General features: G+C 39.4%; 1 long non-coding RNA gene across 1 annotated transcript in view; it reads left to right on the forward strand.

The window, feature by feature from the left end:
- The first annotated feature begins 23520 nt into the window (after positions 1-23520).
- LOC106724883 overlaps positions 23521-24154 on the forward strand; it is a 30502-nt gene continuing 29868 nt past the window's right edge. Inside the window, exon 1 of the long non-coding RNA XR_001360719.1 lies at positions 23521-23602. This is a non-coding gene — a long non-coding RNA (uncharacterized LOC106724883). The remainder of the gene's footprint in view (positions 23603-24154) is intronic.

Genomic DNA, 24154 nt, shown 5'->3' on the forward strand with positions numbered 1-24154 from the left:
GGTAGCTAGGTAGGACTGAGAGAGTGCTAAATTGATTTGGAAGATCTGGTCATGGAACTCTCTTTTCTAATTGTGTGACCTTGAACAAGTTCCTTCAGTTTAATGAGCCTCAGTTTTTTCATCTGTAAAATAATAATAAAATGCATCCCATCTACCTCATAAGGCAATTGTCAGTACCAGGTTATACATGAAAGAGCCTTGTGAAACAATGAATAACATTACATTTTGGTTTTATGAAAACAAGAGACATATACAATACTTTTATAAAAAGTTTCTTTCCTTAGACTAAAGTGTTTTTACATTTAGTTGTTGAGTGGAATAAATGCTTTCTTTTCTTACAACCTGGAAAACATATGAGATAATAAATAATAAAATATCTATCTAGTGGCAAATGTCCCTAAGGAGAAAGGGACACAAATAGACCACATCATAAGAAATGTTTTATGTTCCCCTTTAGCCTGGATGACTGTGACTTGATCATATGCTTAAAAAAACCAGCAACAGTGGGAGTGATGGTTGTAATTAGGAATCAGGGAAGCTCATTGGGGATTCTGGGTTTCTTTTTATACATGCGAAAGATTTTTTTAAAAAATTCTTTAGTTTAACCAAATTAGATTTAATTCATATATATATCAAGAAAAGTTACAAAAGAAAAACTGAACTTAAAAGATCAGTTCATCATATTTTTTCTTTCAAAGAAAGAATTATGTACAAATAAAAAGAATCAATGGATTCATGACATTTTTTCAGAAAAGATGCAGGTAGCAATGGCATGTCTTCCCTTTTGTAGATGAGATTAAGTGCTACATATTTGTAATTTGTTTCCATTCTCACTATGTTAAAAAACAGTCCTTCATTTTATAAATATACAGCTTCCTTATAGAGTCAGTATTTATCAACTATCTCCTAACTGGCAAAAGGTAAAAAAATAAATAAATATTTCCGGTGTTAACTGACTTGACACTGTTTGTTGAATGTCAAGTATATGCTAGTCATCACACTTACAAGAAAGATAATAAACCAATAAAAAGGCCAGAATTTGTCTTGGCAAATCCATTTTGATAGTAGCATTTAATTCATTTAATTTAAGGTATTCAACTTTATTCTAGGCCAGTGATGGCGAACCTTTTGAGCTCGGCGTGCCAGCATTTTGAAAAACCCTAACTTAACTCTGGTGCTGTGCCACATATAGAAGTTTTTTGATATTTGCAACCATAGTAAAACAAAGATTTATATTTTTGATATTTATTTTATATATTTAAATGAGTTCGCGTGTCACCTCTGACATGCGTGTCATAGGTTCGCCATCACTGTTCTAGGCTATGGTTTTAGCTAGATTACCAAATAAAGTGAAATTTTATTTATCTCTATTATAAAACATCCTATATAATAAAAGGCTAATATGCAAATTGTGCCCTCAACCAGGAGTTCGAACAGGGGGTGGGCCGGCCGGACCCGACTCGTGCACTGGGCCTCTAGTTTTATATAGAATTACAAAATTTAGTTCCTCAGTTCAAGAGAAGCTGTAACAGCTGATTAAAAATTCATCCTGCCTACTTGTATCTCTGCTACTTTCTTTTTACCTGGACCCACGCTGACACCTACATACATATCCCTCTCTCTTTGTCTTTTGTCTCATTGGTTCTATATTATAAAATGTTACAGAACATATTTATGACATGGTCTCTTTTGACACAAAGACATAAAAAAATTCTCTTTCTTGTGGCAATGTGACAACATGTAGCCCAAGGGGACAAATCAATTTGTTAGTAATTGCTCATTTGAATATTAGTGATAATTCATTAAACATAAACAGTGAATTTTACAGCTTTCCCAGATTTCACACATATGCATTCATTTCCATTCTCTTGTTTAAATCATACAAAGGATTTAGGACCTGCAAAGATAGTTTACTTTGAAGAAAATATATTCTTTTGAGCTCTTTTTTGACCCAACTGTCCTTATTATAGTGATATTTTATCTCTTCTGTCTGGGTATTTCCAATGTTGTAGCAATATTTTGACATTATATAAATCTCCTTGATGGAGACCTGGCAAACATAAAGATAGACAATTCCATACACAATCACATATGTACATGGTCACTTGGAATGAAGAGAGCAGGTCAGCAGAGCATTCTACAAAGGTCATTTTTTTATTATTGATTTCAGAGAGGAAGGAGAGAGAGATAGAAACATCAATGATGAGAAAGAATCATTGATTGGCTGCTTCCTGCACACCCCACACTGGGGACCGAGCCTGCAACCCAGGCATGTGTCCTGACCAGGAATCGAACCATGACCTCCAGGTTCATAGGTTGATGCTCAACCATTGAACCATGCAGACTGGGCTACAAAGGCCATTATTATTTACTAGAGGCCCGGTGCACGAATTTGTGCATGGGTGGGGTTGGCTGCCCACCCCAATCATGGCCGATGGGGCAGGGCAGGCTTGGGGGAGGGGATGTGGGAGATTGGCCAGCCAGCCCTGCCCCCGATCTGGGTGAGTGGGGCAATCGGGGATGGGGCCTGGTTGAGGGGACAATTTGCATATTAGCCTTTTATTATATAGGATGAACTGGATTGCCTTCTGAATGGCTGAGAAATGAAGGAGAAACTAGGTGGTAATGAATTTTATAGCCTTTTTATAAGATGCATTTTTTTTTTGTATTTTTACTGATTTCTCTCTCTCTCTCTCTCTCTCTCTCTCTCTCTCTCTCTCTCTTTTCAACACTCAATCTTTCAGATCAGGTTTAATATAATTCCTTAAGTGAGGCCAGGAGGTCACATTTTTAACTTGACTTGTCCATAAGATGTTCATTAACTACTTTTCTATGTACAGCACAAATGAACTGTGGTATGGGAGGGCTGCTCCTGTCACTGTGTCACCAGGCTGTGCACATGATAGAACAGGCTATTGTGATTAGTATTGATTGAAAAGACATTAGAGGAAAATTGGTAGCCTGGTACCAGAGTCTTGTTTTCTATAAGCATGACCTTTGGCTTTATCTCTATGTGCACCATGAAATGAAAAGCTTATTTTTATAATACCTATCTAACAGATTTTCATGAGGAGTTCCAACTACTCATTTTGATGATTTTCCCCATTATTAATTATAAAATCAGTCAAATAGCCTCTCCCTATAAGTAACCTTCATAATCAAAAGAGATAAACTCATCCAGACCTGATTCTGGTAGAGATGAAGAATTTGATTGAATTTGAGTCATAAGATTTACATTAACCTTTCCATCATTTCCTAGAGTAAAGAGACCTATCTGTAAGGTGTTGGATGAACAGTTTATGCATTTCCAGATGAATTGGAAAACATAATTTTTAGTTAAAAATAGAATAACATTCTGAAGAGAAGCTGGATACTTTGGAAAGTTATGTGCAACCAAGTGATTTGATTTGTGAAAAGGCAGACATTTTAAATGATTAAACACATTTTAGTGAATGTGTTTCTCCTTCAATTTGGCTTTTCCTTGCACACTATCTTGTCATTGAAGTACAGACTTGACATTTTGGATGGAAGCTGTTGAACACAATAGGGGAAGACCAGAATGTTCTTCTAAAATTCTCCTGTTTATTTAAATTTAAAAATATTTAGTCCTTATCTAGCCAATCATTTTATATTTCTATTTTTAATTTTTAATATAGGGTTTTACTAGATAGTTCTGCCTAGAATTCCTTCTCAGCTTTGGCTGAACAGAGTACCAATATTTTAGCTCTTCTGGAAGGGCTGAAGGTGTACTTAAAGTAGAATGTTCTTATTTTTATCCAATATGTGCTATTTTTATAATGAAGTGGGTCTTTGAAAGGTTCTTAAAATGTAATATAAATTAATGCTTTATTGAACATACTCTATAAAATAAACAAACATGAAATCTTAAGGAAAAAGAAAGGATCTAAAGTAAAACTTCCCCTCTATTTGTAAGGGTCTATGTGCTAAGCTGTATTTATTTAGTTTACTAGGTATTTATTACTACTGTTTGGATGAAAAAGGAGAGACAATCTAAATAAAGGACATGAGTTTCACCTCTTCATCTCAAGGATTCAATATGCATATTTAAATCAATACCAGAGTAATAATAGCACAGCGGGTTACTGCATTAGAAGCAGTGTGGTCTAATGGCCAAGAATGATGATGCCTAGGTTTGAATGTGTCCACCACTTCCTGGCTATGTGACTTGGGACACATTATGTAAGCCAAGTTTGTTTTCCATCTTTAAAGAGGTGACAATAATTGTACCTATGTCTCTGAGTTCTTATAATAATGAGAAAGTATACTTTGTGCAAGTTAAATTATTTAACAGAGTGTGTGGCACACTCCAGGATAGCAGTAAGGGTTGGCTGTTGTTGTTACTGCTACCTGAAAACATTTATAGAGAAGGTTCTCATTGAATCCAGTGACTGGGAAAGAGCATGCAGAGTGTGGAAGGCATGAAGAGTTTTGAATGTCCTGCCCAGTGTTAGTACTTTCAGAGGGCAGTGGACCTAGTTTCCAAAGAGGTCTTAGGGTATTAACCCACAATAGCCACCTGCATGTAAGAATTTTCTTAAATAATTATGTTTTCTCTTTTGAAAAATTCATGCAAATTTTGAGTTATAGTCCATAATATGTGCTGGTAGTTGTTACTATGAGAGTAATGTGCCTCCACCTTGCGCTCCAAACCTTCAAATACAATTTCTGCTCTTGGGGCTGAGACCTACTTATTCTGTGGCTTCTGGCACTCTGTACTTTATGCCAGATGGAGAAACACAAGGAAAAGCTGAGAAAGGGGTCACATGCAGGTTGGAGGCAGGAATTTCAGATTTGTGTCTGGAGGTAACTTTAAAAAAAGATGTTGAATGAAATATTATAGTACCATTTACAACAGTAGGTACTATGTTGTGAGTGCTTTCTGCATGCCAGACACTGGGTTAGGCACCTTATAAATAACTCATTAACTACTCACAATATCTCTGAGCAAAAGCGATTGTTTCTGCATTTGCAGAGAACATTGCATTGGAAAGATGGGAGTCCAGAGGCACTGTGATCATTTTGTAGGAGATACTTGGCCAGATTTTGACTGATAATAATTTAGCTCAAGAGGGTAACAATACAAAGTTTTAAAAGCATAAGTTTTATTATCTTATTCAACAAACATGGGTTAAATGTTAATGTACCTCATAATGGTGAAAGGGATACTCTCCTTGCTTTGCAGAAAGGTTGACAGTCAATTGCAGGGCTGTTTGATGAGTGTTAAGAAGCATAGGGTATCTGGGAACCCATAGACAAACCAGTCCAACTTTGGGAATCTAAGTGCCTTTAATAGACAGATGTTGTGAAGAATAAAATTTTTAACTGAGTAGATGCAGAGCATGGAAGCACACTGGAGTCAGACTACTTGGGTTCAGTTTCTCACCCCACTGCTTACTAGCAATGTGATCTTACTTAGGTAATTTACTTAACCTCCAACCCTTAGTTTCCCTCCACTGCTTACTAGCAATGTGATCTTAGGTAATTTACTTAACCTCCAACCCTTAGTTTCCCCATCTGAAAACAGAAATCAAAATAATACTTGCCTCATAGGGTTGTTGTGCAGATTGATGTGAGGTAATATATGAATTGTGAAATAGTGCCTGACCCATAATAATAAGTTCTATGCAATTGTTTGCTTGTTTCTATGGGAAGTAGAAAGAGAAAGAAGTTATGAGTGCAAATAAGCAAGAAGCCGATGCTACAATCATTGATGCATTCATTGATATTTTTGGGGTTTCTCTCACTATTATAAACTTCACACTCTCACCTCCTGTGTTTGGGCCAGAACTTAAAACTTGTTAAGGCCAAGGGGGTAAAGGAAATGACTGGAGAGTTGGGCACTGCCAGGAACTGAGTTGAATGGGGCCTTCTGAAAAGGGCAGCTGCTACTCAGCTCCAACCAATTATTGCCACACGGAAATGTCAGTCCAGTGATGCCAGAGCTTCTGACATTTTAGAGAAGCTGCAAAACCAAAACTATGAATCAAAAAAAAATTGTCCGTAGGCTGGATTTAGCCTTTTGAGACTCTTTTTAGGTTCTCTGTTGCTTTGGGGGATATATAATGGCCTTTTCTTTCAAGTTCTGCACAACAAAGAGGAAGGAAGAAAGAAGTTGCTGGACTCTGGGGAGACAATTTCAAATAGGCTGTGGTTTTCTCTGGTCTGGGTCCCTGAGCAGTGCAGGCTGGGGTGCTCCCTGGGTTTGGAACCCTACTCCTGCAGGTCCATTTTCTACCTCACCCCCAACAGAGGGTGTGTGTGTGTGGTGGTGGTGGTGGGGTGGCTGGTTATGTTATTGAACGTCCCACGATGGTGATATTTATTATACTTAAGTGTCAGGGAGCAATTCATATTTGTTACACGTGTAAATGACTAGTTTTAGTACCATTCAGACTCCTATCTTTTCATCCTCAGATATATTTTGCAATATGGAAGAACCAAATTTAGCTTAGAAAGGATGACATTTATGATAACTGCTGCCAAAAGTAACATTCAAGTCTGTAATTTCAACCAACATTCATTCTATAACTCTTTATTGAGCATCAACTGCATGCTGCTCTCTTCATGCTCCTTCATCTGGTCTTCCTGTGACAAGCAGTGTGACTATGTGAAGGTACGATGAGTGACAGTGAAGGCACAGGGGCTCATGTGGATTTGGGTGCATAGACTTTGTCCTAATGAGTCCATGGCTTTGTCAAATGATCCAGTTAGCAAGACCTCATTCAGAAAACTAAACACCAAAACTGACCATAATTTTATTACTATGTTTCAAGTAGAGAATAAAATGAACTACCTAGAGGTAATTATATTTACCCTGGCTCTAGAAAGAAATCAACAACCAAACCAGGTTGAGAGTTTTATACTACTTTAGTTTTTTTCTTATTTGATTGAGTCCTATAACTCCTTAAATTTGAATTGCCAGGAAAAAATCAGATTAAATAACAACATTTAATAATCCTATAGAATAAAAGTCTAATATGCAAATAGACCAAATGGTGGAACAATGAAACAACCAGTTGCTATGATGTGCGCTGACCACCAGGGCATGCATGTGCAGAACATAGTGGGTATCAGCCGCGGCAGGATGGTAGAGCAGGTGAGCAGGGGCACCAGACCAAGGTGGGGCGCTGGTCACTGTCATCAGGGTGAGCCTCTGGTGGTTACTGAAAATTCTTTCTCTCATGCAAAAACGGTCCCGCCCGGTGCTCGTACCTGCTGCTGGCGCTGGCGCCGGCCCCACTAACACCCGCTGCTGGTGCCGGAGCTGCAGCTTGCACCCACTGCCGTACCCTGCTCCAGTCCTGATCGCTCAACATCGGCAGTGGGTGCCAGCAGCGGCTGCTGGCCCTAATTGCCCCTGAGGGCTTCTCCACCTCACACCCACAGACAGCGCCAGCCCCAATCACTCCGTGCCTTCAGGGGGTACAAGTGGGGCTGGCGCCATCAGCACATGGGAGCAGTGGTGGCGGGAGTGGGGCTGCCGGCAGACAGGGGACAGGGGGCTGTGGCAGGAGGGGCCGGGCGGAGGCATGGAGGATGGGCTGAGACCTGCCCCTGTGCCTACCACAGCCTCGTGGCCCACAGTTCCTTTCAAGGTGCACGAATTCATGCACTGGGCCCCTAGTCAACAATAATGACAGCATTTTTCCTATCCAAATTTACACCTTTAATATGTTTTTTGAGGATACATTGTGTTTTCTTTTCCCCTACCACAACAAATTCATCCTGCTGCCTCTCCACTGGCTTGTCCCAGATCTGGAATTTAATTTACATTCTAAGTAAACACAGTGCTGACATTAGACCATGCACGACTCAATAATCAAACCCTCTAGACTTAGCTAGCCACTTCCAATTTGAGAATGTGTAATTCATTTCTACTATAAATGAGTTATACCATACAAAACAGCCATATGAAGGAACAAAGGAAGAGAAATACCTTGACTGCTCATAACAGACACTATCCCAGTGCTAACATATATCACAGTATAGTCCTTCTTGTCTTCAATTAGTTTTTCCCTACACACAGTTCCTTCGAATCTTGTACATCTTGGGACTCAAACTGCATTATCCTCTGCTTCATCTAATTGAGTGGAAATCCTTTTCCTTGGCAATGGAGAGCTTTAGAGCACTACAATATGCAAATGCCCTTTTAATATTACACAATGTGCTGTTTCCCCTGGGGTGAGTATTAAGACTTTTAATGGGAAATGACACTAACTGGAAAACTTTATCTTTTTCACTTTCTATTTTGCTCTTTCACTTTGAACCTATTCTTTTGTATCATACACAAATGTTTTCTACATGAATATAGAACATGTAGACTATTTGTTGTAAGGATTAAGTTAGTTTATACATGTAAAGGACCTAGAACAGTATCTGGCGGCATAGTTAATAGTCAAATATTTACCACCATCATCATTATCATCATCACCACTGTCAATGTAAACTTCCCTCTAGACTCTAGAGTTTTGTCACTTTGTTTCTTTAGGCAGTGTAATTCTCATCTTGCATTTTGGGTCATGACCTCTAGTGACAATACTCAGGATAGGAGGGTTCCCCTATCTCAGAGCTTTGGAGCTAATTTCCCTCCTCTCTTAGCCATGTGTACCTCATAGATGCTTCCAGACTGGGACTTAATCAATGCATCAGCAAATTTTTGGTGACTATGTGTTGATGTAAGGCACAGTGGCTTGTAAAATATCTTTAGAAACCTTCCTTGCTCTGAAGGAGCTGATAATATGTTAGAAAAACTAAATAGAAAATTTATTAAAATACAACAAAACAAAAATTGTACTAAGGCCGAGTGTGCTCAAGAGAGACAAATGAGTGGTGTAGACAGAGTGATTCTGAGGAATCACCTATTAGAATTACTGCTATTAGAATCACCTTTACCTATTATAGTAGAGTGAGAAGGTCTCAAGGAAGAAGTGAGTCTTAGAGTCAAAGATGAGGAGGATTTCATTCAGCATGCTAAAGGGTTACGTCTTGAAATATTAATTTGTGCATTTTCTAGATGTATTCTTCCCTGTGGTAATTTTTTTCTCTTCCAGCCACAGTGAAGCAAAAACAAAGGCTAATAGAACACTTCATCCTAGGCTAGAGCCTTTTAGGGTACATGGAACAGAGTTTTATCTCACGCTTTTAATAGAACTGGATCTGCAGAAAAGAGAGGAGAGTGCTGATGAATCATTGAAACTAGAGAGAGAAGAGAAGGAATGGGGCAGGGAGCAAAAGAAGAACCTTCAACCTGTACAGTCAGGGAGCTGAGAAGAAGCTGATTTGGTGCAGGTTATCATCTAATGAGGACTCCACAGAGCCTTTGAATGGTGGCCTACTGTTTCCCCTCCTGCTCATTGCCTGTGAATTACCTGCCATCTTCAGGTGCTAAACTCCTGTAGCTCCATTTTATACCTCACCCCCAACAGAGGTGAGGGGGCATGGACATCTTATGAGGAGGAAGAGTATCATGTAGGACCCTCAGTCAAAGTAGGACCCAACATGACCAATCAGGAATCCCCCTTTGAGTGAGAACATTGGTGGCCACAGTGACCCTGATACATATAGAAAAGAACAGGTATAAGAACTAGCCCCTAGTCCATTTAGAATAGGTAAATTGGAATAATTCTTAAGTTTGTAAAAAATGCCACTGACAGTTGGGCTGTTAACCTACATACAGAGTCCGCCCCATTAGGCAGAGACTATGTTCAACCACACATAAAGACTTGAGACACCCTCCTCCCCCCCTTCGACACACATCTTTATTAATTCCTTTAATCTCTTCTTTTAACCAAATCATAAAACAGTATTCTTTTAGGATTGCCTCTAAAGAGGTAAAAAAAAATGCCACTGACAGTTGGGCTGTTAACCTACATACAGAGTCCGCCCCATTAGGCAGAGACTATGTTCAACCACACATAAAGACTTGAGACACCCTCCTCCCCCCCTTCGACACACATCTTTATTAATTCCTTTAATCTCTTCTTTTAACCAAATCATAAAACAGTATTCTTTTAGGATTGCCTCTAAAGATTAATACCACATGGCTATCCTGAATAAGTAAAGAAAATTAACAAGTAGTGTTATTATCAACACAGGATTTCAGGATTGAAATGGTAGTGTTGGCTTGTAAAGCAGATTTAAAAACTGCCACAAGCAGAAAGGGAAGAGCTGAGAAGTCAGCTTGTCCTTTGTTTACTTCTGGACCTGTATTCTCTGGGTCAGATTCTAGCCAACTGAAAAAATTCATGAGTTCAATGATTATCCATCCAACTACCCATCTATTCATCTATCTATTCAACCATCCATCTATTTATCTATCCATACGTCTATACACACATTTGCAAAATGACTACTATATACTAGGGATTCATTGAAGAGCAGAGATTTTAGCAGTGGGAGAAAAAAAAAAACTCCCCCATCTCATGATGCTTATATTTTACACACATTTACGAAATGACTACTATATACTAGGGATTCATCGAAGAGCAGAGATTTTAGCAGTGAGAGAAAAAAAAAACTCCCCCATCTCATGATGCTTATATTTTAGTGGGGACAGATAGACAAGAAACAAAATAAATTGGTGTAAAATAAAATAAATTATGGAGAAAAAGAAAATGAGAAAGGGTCATTGGAATTCCAGGGTTGGTAGAGGGAAGGCTTATTTTTTAAAAAAATTTTAGGTCTATGAATTTATTAATAACTATAGATTTCTTTCAGAGCATGAACAATACTGAAAATAAGCAAATTTAAAGTCTTATGATAAAACATTTCCACTTCTCCTGAATGTAGTTTTTCCTCACTGGTATTAAAATCAGATGATGAGTTTAATGGTTCTTTAAATTGAAACCAAGCATTGGTTTTCATCACTGTGGTAATGTTCTTTGCCTTAGGATCATATTCAAATTGCTTTGATCTCTGAAAGAAATAGAAGAATCCTTTATGCTGGGAAGCAGCATCAACCAGGAGACCAATTCTTGGGAAGTAATTTATCACCCACCATGGGTACCCTTTGTACATGATTTAGATCACTTTGTCAAGGCTTCCATTTTTAAAAAAATGGTCAGGGAAGGCCTCTCTGAGAAGGTGACTGAGTGAATGCCTGAAGGAACCATGGAGGGATAACTTGGGGAAGTATTCCAGAGGGGGATTCAGGGAGAAAGGCCCTGAGCTAGTTTATGGTACAAAGGCCCTGAGCTAGTTTATGAAGGCTATTATGTAGGCAACAAACTGAAATTTTCAGCCATGGAGGGATAACTTGGGGAAGTATTCCAGAAGGGGATTCAGGGACAAAGGCCCTGAGCTAGTTTATGGTACATGAAGGCTATTATGTAGGCAACAAACTGAAATTTTCAGATTTTCAATGACTCTAGTAGATTTATAACAGCAAATGACACTGATGAATCTTTTGGTCAAAGCAAATTTATATTTCACTGTATGTGGATATAAATTATCTACTGTCAGAAAATTCTTAAGCTAAATATTGACTAATTTTTCTACATAATATTATATTCTTGTTTGGGGAAAATCTAAATCACTCCAGTAGGATTGGCAGTTTCTCTAATACTGGCTCCTAGGAAGTTGGTGATGATGACAGTCATTTGTGATTGCCTATTGATAAATTAAAACAGAAATTGTCATGACCTGACCTCATTCTAATGCAAACCCTTAACTACCAGAGGAACAAGGAAACTCTTGTCAGTGTCATTGCCCTCTTCCCAATTCCCCCTATTAGATTTGCATAGTTTTGCCATCTTTCATGGAGGTCAATACTCAGCGTGTTTGGCTTTTAACTGGCATCATTAATCAATGTGACATTAATCCAGGAAGAATAGCTATCACCCTGGGGCAAGTGGTAGGAACTAGCCTTGTTAAGGTGACACTTTTGATTGCAGAGTTTATTCATCCTTATGCACTTTACTCCCTTGTCAGGTCTCATGAGACCTTTTGCAAGGGCTATCTTCAAAACCTTTCTCAGCCTCACTCCTGCTAATAGAATGCAATAATAGCCGGGCCTTCAGGCTAAGTGGACATTTGAGATCTTAGATATCTAGAGACAACATATCATACCTCAGAGCAAGAAACAATTGTCTTCATTTGAAGCAACATTCCTGGTACTAGCAGGGAATTTTGTTTGAATGCTTTTATTTGTGGAGCAAAAATTGCAAAGACATTTGTCTTTTCATAATTGTAATCTATACATTAGAACAATGTAGGCTAGAAACCAGGGCAGAACTCAGTCGTCCTTCCTGTGAGCCAGAATGGGCAGAGTTCAGAAGACGGGAAATGGGTTTTTCCCCACCCTCACCACATAGTTACTGGAGGTGCATTTCTTCATCCTTCACTTAATCTCTCTGTCTCAATTTCTCATCAGTAAAAGGATATCTTTTTCTTAAAAGGAGATAAAATGAACCAATATAAGTGAAAAATGTAGATTCTCTAAATATTATCACAGTTTTAATAGATTGATGATCATGAGTGCAGACAATCTTCGACACCCCTACCCTCAGGGGTTAACCCCAAACTGCTACTCACCAGGTATGGGAAATTCATATTAAAAATTACCGCAGTTACTCCACGGGGCGAGGAGGGCATGTATTACGCACATATGCAGCACATTACCTGACAACAGCTCAATAAATAGCAGTATTGTGATTTGTAGGGGATGTGAGGAGCGTGCCAGAGATCGGAACAAGCCAGAGCCCAGGAACCCAACCTTGGGAGACCTCAAGCTGTGCTGGAAGAGTAGTGGTGTGGCAGTCTCCCGTCCCCAGGGGCTGTGCATCCTGCGCTGGCTCCAGTGCTGGGGACTCCGCCCTTTCCTGGCCTGGCGAGGACACTGGCCTAGGCGGCAGGCGCCAGGGCGGAACCCAGCAAGGCTTCTTGGACAACCCCGCCCTCGGAAATGAATTGCAATGCTTAACTGCAGATTTCATTCATCTTTAACAAAGGACTACTCCTATTCAGTTTGATTAAAATAGAAAACGGACTTCCTAGGAATTATCAATGTGCAGTCATATGTGCCACACATTCGCATATGTGAGAAGCCTGAGGAATAGCGAGTTACTATTTGCAGTCAGTGCCTGGAATACTTGCCCTTCCCCTGGTGTTTCACACCAGGACTGTTGTCTGTGATCACGGAGCTAAAAAATGAGAGACTTGTGTACACTATAGGAACTTTTTTTTAAAAAAACAAGTTGTTTCCTTTTTCCAATCTGTGCAAATTTATTGAATAATATGTAAACAACTGCACAGGGCAAAAACTTTTTTATTATAATTTGGTAGTAAATCAGTTATCAGCATTTTATTTAACCTATTATTGGTCAGACAAGGGCTAGATTGCACACAAAATCATCATATGTTTAGCATGTGGACAAAAAAGGGGCTCTGTAGACAGTAACTTCACAGGGCGATCTGCTCATAAGTTCCTAACTGAGCAGGTCACGGTAGTCATACCCCAGGCATATAACTTTTTTAGTAAAAGGTTTATCTTTGCCTTAAGCAAGCCCTGTCTGTTTTTCCTGTGTATCTAGTTAACACAGCTTTGAATGAAGAATAATCACCCCCAAGAGATCACACAATCTTGTTAACTATACTATAATCTGACCCTTCCTCCCACCTTCATTTTCTCTTCCTACTTCCCTTCTTAATCTCAAATTCATAAAAGAAACTGAAAAACTGTTAGTCTTCAGATCCCATGAGATCTTGCTTCCCAACAATAGTCATCAGTTTTGGCTCAAGTAAACTCATGCAAATTCTCTACAGGCTTGGACATTTCTTACCTCAACAAGTATATTTGAGCAAACATTTATTGAATGCCTGCTCAGTAACAGGCACTGTGCTTGGCATTGAGGAGACAAAGCTTGTGAAATGGTTGGGGGTGGAATGGGTGGGTGGGGCACAGCAAACCGATATTTCATACGTAAATGTGCTGGGAGAAATCTCAGCCGGCCATGGAAGCCAGAAGTGGAACTTCCAGTCTGAAAGTTCTGAGAAGACTGCCCTGGGGCCTGAGTCCAGTCTCAGGAGATGAATGGGAGCCTCAAGCAAAATTGACGGAAGGGTGGGGGAGAGAGGGAGGAGTCTGTGGTTGGGTGGTGGCAGGGTCACAGCATAGAGATGTGAAACAATACCATGCCTGCAAATAAATGTACGAGGAAAGCAAAAGAGGCAGAACGTGGAGAAAGATGAGCCTGGAGAGGAAGATAGGCAAAGTTGGGTCTCGTGCTAAGAAATTTGGGCTTTACTTTAGGACAGGTGTTGGTTGGAAAGATTGGGAGTGGCTTCCTTCGCTTGGCCCCATCCCTAGAGGATCTAGGAATTTTTGAGATAAAACTCCTAAGGCCACGAAGTGCAAAGGAAATGTCAGAAGGGCCCACACCTAGGAAGTATGCATTGATTTTAACAGCTGATAAATATTGTGCCTTCCACACATTGCTCACGTACAATGCTTGCTAACAAACTTTTTTTTTTTTCAAGTTTCAACTCCAAGTTTTTATAAGTACTGGGTTGGATTCTTTTTAACACAGTCCTTTATGATTTTTTTTTTTTTACAATTTTCATGTTAAAAGGATGACAGCCCACACTAGGATGAAAAGATAAAGCTGCTCTGAGCTGAAGAGAAATTGACCCTTTACACACCCTTCTCTGGATGCTTCAAGGACAAGGGTGGAGGACAAAAGCCATGTCTTGGGTGGAAACCATTTGAGGTGGAACCAAGAGTTTGGTTGGAAGGCTTTATTTTCACACCTATTCCACAGTCCTCTAATTCTTCAACTCTAATGTTTAGTAAACAAGTATGCATTGTACTCAACAATGACTTCGTAAGTACCTACTATGTTTAGGCATTGGACTGGGTAACAGGGATGCAATGGGGAGCAAGATAAATTGGGTTTCTGTCCTGAAGGAGCTTAAAGGTCAGTGATGCTGGTGGTTGGGGAGTGAGGTGGACTTGGGGAAGTACATAGGAATTACTAGGAAGCATGCCAACGCCATGGTGGGAGCACTGTATCTGGCAGCACATAACAAGAGCATGATCCTAGACTGGCCATCAGAAAAGACTTTGCCAAAATGTACATTGGCAAGGCAGGTAAAAGTTGGGCAACTAGTCCTTAGTCCCTGAGAGAAAAGCTCAACACATGCTTTAGTCACTGCACCTGAGGGGATGGGAGCTGAAAACCCCACTTCCTGTCAATTTTGGGCTGAAGACCACAGTGGGGCGGTGTTCATTCTCCGACACTTTCAATCAGCTACACAGGTGGGCAGGTGGGTTTTGGGTTCAGAAAATACCCTCAGGTAAAGGAATGTAGTGTGGAGATGCGAGCATTTGGAAGGCTGGTCAGTGTGCACTAAAGTGCAAGGGTGAGGACTTGGGCCCACACCACAATATCTGCTGCACTCTTCTAGGGCCCCCAACATCTGTGCCCAAATTCTGAGCCCTTAAACCACACCACATTGATTGAATTTCCATCTGGCTGGCAGGTGGAAGACATACAGTTGGCAATGGATAGAGCCTGTAAAGTCACAGATCAATCTGGAACTCTACGCTGAAGCCTCAGTAACTCTTAGGCCTATGGCTCTAGGCCCATATCTCCTTAATCACAGCACAGACTTCCAAAAATTCTTTTCTTCACTCTGGAGTCTTGATACTGAAGGAAAACATGCTATTTTGAGGGACCTAGTAATTCAAGAATGTCAAGTTTAACTGGGAAAATAAATGAGACTCCACAAAATTAGAATTTAGTCAGGCATGGGGTATTGAACAAGGTCAAACACTTAGCTTCAAACAGCTGGGTTAATTAGAGTAAAGTCATTTGGTTTGGGATTTTGAGGGCAATATGACTCAGAATTTTTCCAGCAATAAATGAGTCATAAGATTTGGAAATATGATATTTAATAACTCAATTTTTAGAGCTAAAAAGTTCATAGTAGTTTATCTTAATGACAATTTTTCTTAATAAAAGACTGGGACAAAGGGAAGAACAGTTCTGGTCTTTCCTTTCTTCCTGGATTTCTCTCCTCATCAAATATTCATTGTAGTAGGCAATGTGGATTTAAATGTCAGCATCATGGTTGAGGTGCTCAAGGGTTTCATAGTCTAGAAGAAGACAAACAGATTAGGGCACTCTAACTAACAAGCTTTGGGACCCTGGGACAGTCTGTCAGTCTCTCTGGGTCTCAGTTTCATTGAGAAGAATTTTGATGAATGAGATCAGTGATTCTCAACCTTGGCCATCCATTAGAAACATTTTGGGGAGCTTTGAAAGAACTCCAATGCCTTGGGTGGCCCCACTCTCAAAGATTCTGTCTAACCTGCTTTGGGGTAGGGCCCTGGCACTATTTTGTTTTGTATTTTTCCTTTTTCTTTTAAAGCTCCTAAGGTGATTCAAATGAACAGCTGAGATTGAGAACCACTAAAAGATAACTTTCAAGGTTTTGGAAACTGTAGAACTCATGCTTTCTCTGAAGAGAGTTTGCTTCCTGTGTAAGTCAGCAGAAGGCGGAAGATAGTAGCTAGAATTTACATTCCCGAGTAAAAACAGCATGAGGGCAGTGAAGCTCTGGATTAGGTAACCTCATGTTGGCCAGTACTTGCACTCTGAATAGATAGTTTACCTCAATAGGATGCATAGAACCCTCATTCCAGAAATAACAGGTGCCCACATTTCTTTTTCCCCCAGAAGACACATTCATAAGGCCAACAACTAATTATCATACCAAGAAAACAAAAACTGTGAGGGAGAGCAGAGGCGGTAGGCAGCACCATCGAGTTGTACAAACCATGACTCACTCTTGTCCTAGGCTAAAGCATCTTTGTAGCATTGCTCTGAGAAGTACCTGGTGGTTGCTTTGCAAAAGAAAGATGGCAACATACTTTGCTGTGGGCCAAAGGAAAAGGAAAATCTCCAATCTCCTATATCCTCTGATTGGCTTCAGACCACACCTCTCAGTGAACTTTCCATGCTCGGAATAGGGAACCATTGGCTTCCACATCCCTGTTCTGGCTTGTTCACTTACACTAACAACCTCTTCTATTATGTACAAGGCAATTAAAGGATGAGCTTAGAAGCTGGCATCTTTCCTTTAAAGTAAAAGCCAGAGCTTATGTTGTGCTAGTGACAGTTTCCTGTAAAAGCAAATTTCTTATTAGTGATGACATAAGAGCCATTGGAACTATCTCAGTTCATGGTTCACTTGGAGCCTGCCCCACGCCCTTCTGAGGCTCTCTTTCTGATATGTATATGGCTGAAAAAACCTCTCCCTCAGAGTGCCAACACCAATACAGTTACCTCACCTTGGAAGAGTCCATAGTTCTCAAAAGGGACTGACTCCTCAGAGCATTTTGAGGAATGACTTGGAGGCATGTTTAAGTTGCTTATATTTTTTGCCCGGCCAGCGTGGCTCAGTGGTTGAACGTCAACCTTTGAACCAGGAGGTCATGGTTCAATTCCTGGTCAGGGCACATGCCCAGGTTGTGGCTCGATCCCCTGTGTGGGCCCTGCAGGAGGCAGCTGATCAATGATTCTTTCTCATCATTGATGTTTCTCTCTCTCTCTCTCTCTCTCTCTCTCTCTCTCTTTCTCTCTCTCTCTCTCCCCCCTTTTCCGAAATCAATAAAAACATTTTTTAAAAAATTGCTTGTACTTCTTCTTGCTGGCTGTGAAGCCATCATTGCTCCATCTAAAGCAGTGGTTCTCAACCTTCTGGCCCTTTAAATACAGTTCCTCATGTTGTGGCCCAACCATAAGATTATTTTCGTTGATACTTCATAAGTGTAATGTTGCTACTGTTATGAATCGTAATGTAAATATCTGATATGCAGGATGGTCTTAGGCGACCCCTGTGAAAGGGTCGTTCGACCGCCAAAGGGGTCGCGACTCACAGGTTGAGAACCTCTGATAAAGGAATGTCTACAAAAAGCCAATGGAACTTCATTCATTCATTGGCAGATATACTTCCTATTTTATCTTCTGCAGCAGATCTTGTTTGAGAGAACTTTGTAATGTGTAGTGACCACTTAGAATGAGCTTGAATTAGTCAGTTGATTAAAAAGGGGCCCTTAATTTAAAAGAGGGAGAACGATATCAGCTCCATGAAGACCTGGGTGGGTTAAAATTTGGAGTAACATAATCAGCAAAAATTAGCTTTGTAATGTGCCATGTGGGTAGGCAACAAGGACACTAACAAATTGAATATATATATATTTTCTATTTAAATTATATTATTGTTTGATTTGAAAAGCAATGTATATTCCTATGTAAAATACAGAAAATGAAGGAATAAGATTTTTGAAATCACACATATTCCCCCAAATAATGAGGAGGGCAGCAGCTAATTATATTTTTTCTGGTCTTAGTTATTTATTTTTCCAGGCTAGCTATTCTAATCAAAATATAATGAAATAAAACTCAAGTCTTCTTGAATGGCTTGCCAAATAAAATGCAGAATTCCAAGTTAAACTTGAATTTCAGATAAATAACAAAAATACTTTTAATATAAGTATGTCCCTAATATAACATGGAATATATTTATACTAGAATATTATTTGTAGTTTATCTAAAATTCTAATTTAACTTGGTCTTTGTTATTTCTATTTGGTAAATCTGGCAACCCTATGAGTATGGTGAGAAAAAGGAAGAGGATCTGTCTACCCTGAATAATTGATACTAATTTTTCACAAATAAAACATTAGTTTTAATTTCTTACGAACAATCTACCATTTGGTAACAGCTAAGTGAAAGTGAAAAAGAAAAAAAAGGAAAGAAGAGAAAAATAGGCACACGGTATTTATAGTGTCAAAAAGGTAAACTGAAGTAATCATATTACACCTAACCAAAGTTATTTAAAATGTATAAAATAGCAGAAGGTATTTATGAGTAGCTATTAGTTTTATGTGTTGAAAGTACTATAGGAAATTCATGTTGGTTTTGTAGATGATCATCAACACTGTTTATGTTTATGGAGCAGTTCCAGGCTTTTGCCTTTTCAGATTGAATATAATTTATGGTAGCTCAGGCTTGAAAAGACTTGGGAAATTCAGCTGAGGATTTAGCCAATAGCAAACCATCTGTTGTCAATTCCAGGAGCAATGGTACTAATCAGTGAGGAATGGAGACTATCCCTAGGCCTCACCTGCAGAGGCCTCTCCCCACCATTTGTACACCAGTGGGGTTTCCCATAGAGCTTTACACGAGAAGGCATTGTGAGACCTGTAAAGCCTGGAAAAAACACAAAGGATCATCTTTGAATCTTTTGCTGATATTCAGTGAGTGCTATAGAATTTGCATATTGGAGGGGCTTCTAAGAGCCGCAGGAAGCGGAACAGGGCACTTCGTCTTGTCTTGAAGCTGCCATTTAGAGCAAACAGAATGCCTTTACTTAGATGCAATGCTTATGTGGACTAGCTGAAGGAGCAGGTGAAAAGGATGTGGTGACAGTCTTAACCACCTACCCCCCCACACACACATTCCATGCCATTGCTGCTGACATTATTGACAGTTGGCATGGGGTTTGAAGCATCAGAAGAAAAGAAAGGCTAGTGCTCTTAAATATGACTTAACTGATTAAAACAATATTGGGGAGAAACATTTCTAACCAGACTGTGTAAACTTCATGCTGTCACTATAGTTTCTCTCATTTTGTTTGCAATCAGAGACATCTATCCAAAATGCAATTTTGACCATGGTTCTTCTGACAGTAGGTAAAGGTGGCCCTGGGCAGCTGATGACCTCCAGCAGTATCTGTTCCCGTTGTGCCCGGCGCCTGCTTGCCTCCTATCATCTTGTCCATCTACTTCTCTGATAATACTGACTTTGCATTTTATAGGATAACATACTATTTCATGCCTCCATTTGTAGCAGCTATTTTCTTTGCTTCCAAGAAAGCCCTAGTCCCCTTAACCCCCTCCACTTTCCCTTACTCTAAAGGCTGTCTGGTGACCTCCAATTCCTCCTTCAGAATCACCTCAGATGTCAGTTTCTGCAAGACCATCTCTTTAGGAATCTGACACCCCCAGGGTTAAAAGCTCTCTCCTTTAAGCTATTTCTGCATCCTTCTCACACTCTGTGACATCAGATTGTTTGTTCATTTTGTTTACATGTTCTCTTTCCATTCTTAAGGTTATACACCTTATTACTTATCTTGATTTCCCTCATGCATCATAAACAATCACTATGGATGATTTGTTGGATAAATAAATCCTAGAGTTTAGGTTTAGCAATTATCCAATATTCAGTTAATGTCAGTTTATTAAATTAAAATAAATTATTCAATACGTTTTAAAAACCTGAATTCCCATCTGTACTGAAGGGACAGTAGTAGTGATGCCCTTCCTAGGTCCATACTTTTGAGATGGAAAACAGGGCTATGCACAATCATTTTAGCTCCTGGCTAGGCCTTTGACTCTATAGTTTATGGATAATTACATGTTTTGAATTTCCATTATATTGCTCTTGTAAACTTTTCAGCTTAATCAGGCAAAGGAAGCAAACACACTGAAGTCTGATTTAAACCTTTTTGATCTCTTGGGACTGGTGGTCAGATAAAGAGAGGTTATAGGACAGGGAGATTTAGTAGGGCATGAGATTTTCAGACAGTGGTAAGACAACACAGTCAGTGGTAAAAGAGAAACAAGAAAATTTTATGTCAGAAACATCACAGTGCTCACATTACAGAGAGCAGCTGCTTTCACACTCTATCAACACAAACCTTTGGGTGCCTGCTGATCTTCTGATTCAAGTCTTGTTTTGATGTGAAGTGTTATAGTCATCCTCTCTCCTTAAACTCAAGCATAAAGAAATCCTTCCTTGGAAACAGAAATGGATTGCTTGTCAGTACCCCTCAGAGACTTCCCTCAACGGGGAGTGATTCATTCTATGTGGCATCTACTCTCTTTGACTAATGCTTAGTAGAAGTTGTGCAAGTGACTAATCGATGGGAAAGTTCTCTGAGAAAGTAACTTGATTGTTTGTCTTGAGTCTGTGTGAAGAATCCCTCTGAGCTGCTTTTGAATTGTTGTGCTTTCCATTTTGATCGTATGTTGTTAATTAAAAAATGGCTTAAAAGTGATCTACAATTTTAGGTTTGCTCAAATTTTAAACAGAATTTCCGCCTTTAAACAAATTTTATAGATCAAGAGTATATTCCAAAATTAAGCAGTAGTCTCTGGATTTGTGACTATTTTGTGAGAGTTGAAATGGAGGAAATGGAGTTTGCAATACCTAGAACAGCGGTTCTCAACCTGTGGGTCGCGACCCCTTTGAGGGTCGAAAGACCCTTTCACAGGGGTTGCCTAAGACCATCAGAAAAACACATATATAATTACATATTGGTTTTGTGATTAATCACTATGCTTTAATTATGTTCAATTTGTAACAATGAAAACACATCCTGCATATCAGATATTTACATTACGATTCATAACAGTAGCAACATTACAGTTATGAAGTAGCAACAAAAATAATTTTATGGTTGGGGGTCACCACAACATGAGGAACTGTATTAAAGGGTCGTGGCATTAGGAAGGTTGAGAACCACTGACCTAGAACATGGTTCCTGTATTGAGACATCTTGGGAACAGAGGTCCTTAGGTGTAACTGGCATTTTCTTACTTCCCTCCTCCATTATGCAGCTCTGCTCCATTCTGTGCTTTGGGTCAGTAATGTCCTCACTGGCCCCATTTGGAACAACATGGTGAGCCTGATATCTCAGTGTAAGTCTAATATCTACTTCCCTTACAAACACTGACAAAATACTGTATATCTTCCTTCTCTCTCTAAGGACTCTAGATTAGCACTTCAAAACAGGGGTGGGGGTTAGTAGGGGGCAGGCTCTAGGTCATCACTTCTAAGAGTAGCCCATCTTTACACGCGCATGCGCACACACACACACACACTCAAATCCAAGCGTTCATACTGATACCTCTGTTTCTGGTCCAATACTACAAGATACATTTTACCTAGCCTTTCCCTTTCCTAGTTTGTAACTCTTTTTTTTTTGATACTGAGAAATCTTGCTTTCATTATCCATAGTAGATTTACTTCTTGCTCAATCCTAATATACACATATAATAGTTTCAGAATTATTAACCCATACCCATGAGAGACACGGTTTACTTGAGTATATATTTGTGTACAGTTCTTTTTGTCTATTGCATTTTAGTATATAGACCAAATACTATTTCAAAAGTTACTTGAGTTAACTCATTTCTTTCCCACCACTTGCAGTGTGATTTTGTTATTCATTTATAATACAGAGGTACATTTGTTATTGTTTGTATTCCATTTTCCCCTACCCTCTAGTTTTAGAGTGTTAGTTATAGTAGGATTGGGATTATGGTCAAGTTGAGCTGGACTGATAGGTAAATTTTAGGTTTAGTGAAGAAGGTAATGACTTGTATATACATTATCTCTTCTATTCTCAATTAACCTGGCTTCTGGAGAGAAGTCGCTCTATGACAACCTGAAAGCCACAGCCATATCATATTTGCTTTTCAACCTCTTCTCTTTACCATTTCCCTGCCCTCATTTCCTGGTCTTGTTTTCATAAGCATTCCTAATTAAGAAAAAAAACTGGTTTTAAGGCTCCTCCCTAATCCTTTTAATTTAGGATAAAATGTAGGTGGTGGGTGGGTGGAGCAACAGTGGCCAGATGCAAGAATCATCTATAAAATAGAGAATAGAGATTTCAGGAGAATAAATGGTCATGGATATCCATATTAATTTAGCAGTAATACAATGAAGAATGGGCATGACCTGGGTTGTTTGGTGGGGCTCCATCAGTGCCAGGACACACATCCATCAAGCCAAGATGCCACTAAGATTAGCAGGTTCTTGTCTAAGTAAGTCTCTGAGATTGGCAGGGCCTCATTCCCATAAAGTTTAGCTACATGTCCTATTTCTGCTCCTTTCTTAGTGTGTTCATTCATTTAACCATCTGTGGACAGACACAGACCCGAGTTCTTACTCTGAGTGAAGGACTTTGTGGGAGATGTATAATAGTGGGATCTCTTCTAGCCTCCAAGAATCCTTCTGCCCAGTGCCACTGTTTCTGTTTTGTGACCATCCTCATAGTAGATGCATTCACACCAAAATATTGGGGAGGTAAGCAAATAGAAGTCATGGAATTATGCTCAGAACCAACCATACAAGCAAAAAAACTCAACCCTCCTGCAGAGGGAATTGTTTTGAAAATCTCATGCCACATGCTTCCCTCCCATTTAGACTTCAAGGAGAGAGCTAGCTACCCAGATGCCTTTTGTTAGTGCTCTTCCCCAAAGCAGTTCAAACAGCCCAGCCCAGACATGTATTTGAATCTGCATAAACAGGCTTCTCCAATTAATGGGGAAAAATAGTGTTGTGTCAGTGCTGGGAAACCACAGGCCAGTAGACCAAGAGTGATTCATCAGGCAGGTCACAACAGGGCCAACCCAATTCTAAAATGTGTGTTTCATTTGAATGCTATTACTAGCATAGTAAACAGGACTACAAAACAATTATGTTAATACTGCAAACTAAAAGAAAATGGCAAAAGTGTCCAAGGTGAAGGAAGAGAAAGTTATCATAAACACCTGAGACAAGGATTTAAGGTAATATTGAAGAGTAGGATGAAGTTTCAAACTTTACAGTGTAGATATTGGTAACATCAGTTTGTTAGTAACATGTTTCATTGAAAGAAAGATGCATAATGTTTTGAAATGTATGTGCTTTATTGGTTTTCTGAATTGGCTTATGGTCTTTGTGAGAGGATCGGGCAGTTTTCACCTCTCTCTCTCTCTCTCTCTCTCTCTCTCTGTCTTTCTCTCTCTCTTCTTTATTTCTTCCATATAATGCACTGGGGAAAGGAACTCTTATTTTGTTTTACTTTGGAGTATTAAAATGAAAATACTTAATTTTGCAAGGACTGGGCAGTGAATCTAATAGTCCCTTTTCTCAACAGACTAAATCTTCTCCGTTTTTGTTGGTAATCTTATATATTTTTCCTCTGTTTGACAATTAAAGTTAGTATTTGAAATAATATTCCCAATAGAAATGTTATTTGTTACTTCTCAGGGGCTTGCATTAAAAAAATGTTATTCCAGTTCCTTATTTCAGCATTTCATGGTGCAGAATCTATATCTACCCAGTGGCCTCTAAAGATT

This window comes from Myotis brandtii, unplaced genomic scaffold (assembly GCF_000412655.1).
Source record: "Myotis brandtii unplaced genomic scaffold, ASM41265v1 scaffold123, whole genome shotgun sequence".
Classification (NCBI taxonomy): domain Eukaryota; kingdom Metazoa; phylum Chordata; class Mammalia; order Chiroptera; family Vespertilionidae; genus Myotis; species Myotis brandtii.